The following is a 2,945-nucleotide window of genomic DNA, read 5'->3' as shown; positions in this document are numbered from 1 at the left end:
CTCCAGCCGCTGCCCAGCGCGGGGGTCCCGCTGCGGCTCCGCGGGAGCGGTAACGGAGCCCACTCGCACGGTGAGGCGGCGGGGGGGGGAAGCCCCGGGCCAGTCTCTAGCTCTGACCCTACCCCCTGGCGTTTTGCAGACCTGGTTACTCCTGGAACTTTACTCACTGCAAAGACTGGGGAAAAAAAAATAATCACTAAACCTTAATCAGTCATTTCATTTAGGAAAAAAAAAAAAACAAACAGCAACAAAATTTGCTGTACTGTTTTAAACATTTGTCAATTTGCTGCGGGTTTGTTTGTTTTTTGGTTTGGGGTTTTTTTTTTAAGGATGCATCACTTGACCCCTTCTGTTCTATTCTGCAAATGCCAAACACTACCAGCAACCAGCCCCTTGTGCAGTCCTGGGTAATTCCAAACCCACCAGCTGATGCTTCAAGCTCTTAGTCCTCATCCTCAAATTGCACCTTGCACCTCACCACGACCCACTCCCCTTTCTGCTCTTTTTTGCAGAGCTTGAGCTTGCCTGCCTAAGAAATGAGTTTGTTTTGCCCCAGAAAGGTCTACGTCCACTTCATAGCTCTTCTTTTCAGAGCCAAAATGTGCCAGTGCAAGGCAGATTATTAAGAGGTATCAATGGCCCAAAGAGACACTTCTTTCTTTTTAGAGATGTGGACAAATAGAAATTTTATATTCCAAAGGTTACAAGCTCAGAGGTGAAGGAGCTGTAATGTTGATTATCAGAAAAAACTACGCCTGGGAGTGTCTTGCAAGGGCCATCTGATCCACAACAGAGCCCAGGAAATCTGGAGAGGTGATAAATACCTACACAGCAGAGAGGGGGCAGGTGGAGTAACACCAGAGGAAGATGACAGTCCTCCTCAGAGGAAGCATAAGCTTCTGATTCTCTGGAAGTCCTTATTTGTCCCAAAATATAGAACCAGGCACTTTGCTCATAATAAGGGCAAGAATTTTAAAAGGGATTTATGAACAAAACCAAACCAAAACATCTAGCAAAGTGCACAGCAAAGGCAGTCACATTTTCCACAGCAAGCGCACTGCATGTGCCCCACTTTTTGATGCTTCAGGTCTGATTTTCAGAAGCACTGAGCATTCAGGCCTCCCACTGCTTTAATCTGGAACTGCAGATTCTCTGCCCCGCTGAAGAATCAGGCCGAAGGCACCCTACTGAACAGGTCACCCTAAGCCATACATTTATGTGAAAAGATTGTCCTAGAAGCTTACTAAGAACAACACTTACAATTCCCCCCAACTTCAGTGTTACAACGGAACAGAAATAGCCTAAAGAGCTCCAACAGAGCTTAAAAAATAAATTCTGACTCACAATTCAGTTTTCTGGATGCAATTAAAAAAAAAAAAAAAGAATACATGAATATGAATGATACTTTTGAAGAATACTTTTAAATTCTACCTGTTAATAAAATGGTGGGGAAACATCTTCAGCTAACTAGTAGAGCTGCACAGGGAAGTCCAGATTCTTTTTTCCTCCCTCAACTCCTCCTAAGGAAAAATTCTAAGTAAAAATATGGAATACCATTAAAACTGTACATGTATTGCTGTAGCCTGGAAATATATTTGAGCAAGTTATCTCTATGCATTCAGGCCCAATTTTAACATTTTAGAATAAAAGGGGAGAAGTCAAGGATGTTGGTTACTCCTTTTCCCAACTCTGATTTTGTATTAAAAGAACCATTCTTGTATTAAAAAAACCCCACAGGGCAGAAGTGGCTGAAAAAAAAAATACAATTTTTCAAAGAGACTGTGCATGGGTAGGACAGTTCTTCATCACATATCTTAAAACACAGCAGTCTAATTTTAGAATCAGACCTTCAGAAGCTTCCTTTACGACAGCTATTCTGGCCTTATAATCATATCACTGGTGGCTAAACATCTTGAACAAGGACAGAATTTGAAGCACACAATATGATTAAAACCTACATTATCACTGATGTAATATCCCAGAACCTATTATTGTTCTTGGGCAGGAGGAAAGAATCTAATTAAACATTTATTTAATATTAAAATACAAACTAAAATATCACTGTTGGACAGTCAATCAGCAATATGCCAACGAGCAAATATGTATTTTTCACCAAGAAATGCATTTTGCATGTATGTTCACGAATACAGCTTGGATTTGATTTGGAATTGTGCGCGGTCGGAACGCTGGCACGGCCCAAACCCCAGCCTGGCACGTTAAACCAGTAACTTCAGTAGTTACAGTCGTGGAGTGTGAGCTGGAGGTGAGGTGCTCCCTGGGAGACAGGATGGCTGCCGTCAGCCTCGTGAAGCCAGGCACGCACGGTATCAAAACACCACTCACTGCGACTGTTGGGAGACATCGAATAATTTAGAGCAATATTTTCCTAACGCAGCCAGCAGCAACCCAAATAGCAAAACATTGCAGCTGGCCAGCCATAACAAAAGTATTGCTCACAGTTTTGTCACAATGCAAAATACCCATGTTATACAGTTTAAATTAAAAGGATTTACCATACAACAGTAGTTCTCTTTAACACTGGTAATTCATGTTGCTTTTTGTATTCAAGTTCAAAATTTCCTACTGGCTAATATTTACATCATCCCATAAATATTTATAAAACAGTAAGGAAAACGAAGTGCAAAAGGATAACACTATCATTTTCTGAAAACAAGCTGCCTTTCAGTTTCTCATTATAAATTGAATATCACTATTTAAAAATAATTAATATTTCTAAAAATATTACAATACAGGATAAACATTGATTTCTCAAGTGTAACAAAAATATGTTTAAAATATAGGTGGCTGTTTGAAGTACAAAATATTGCTGTTTGTAAAGGGTAACATGGTTGTAAAACTACTATTGAGGGTTTATAAAAATACAAAACAATTTGCATTTACTGAGTGCATAATTACATATTAGTGCAAAAAAAAAAAAAAAAAGC

The 2,945-nt window shown here is 39.8% G+C and overlaps 1 protein-coding gene across 1 annotated transcript in view; it reads right to left on the bottom strand.

Annotated features, from left to right (window-relative positions):
* Positions 1 to 1,740: 1,740 nt before the first annotated feature.
* MPHOSPH9 (M-phase phosphoprotein 9) overlaps positions 1,741 to 2,945 on the bottom strand; it is a 30,541-nt gene continuing 29,336 nt past the window's right edge. Inside the window, exon 24 of the mRNA XM_026859627.1 lies at positions 1,741 to 2,926. The gene's annotated coding sequence lies outside the window, so the exon portion shown is untranslated. The remainder of the gene's footprint in view (positions 2,927 to 2,945) is intronic.

The sequence above is a fragment of the Athene cunicularia genome (assembly GCF_003259725.1).
Source record: "Athene cunicularia isolate RWA chromosome 15 unlocalized genomic scaffold, athCun1 chr15_part1, whole genome shotgun sequence".
Lineage (NCBI taxonomy): Eukaryota > Metazoa > Chordata > Aves > Strigiformes > Strigidae > Athene > Athene cunicularia.
This window is presented reverse-complemented; position numbering and strand designations above follow the sequence as displayed.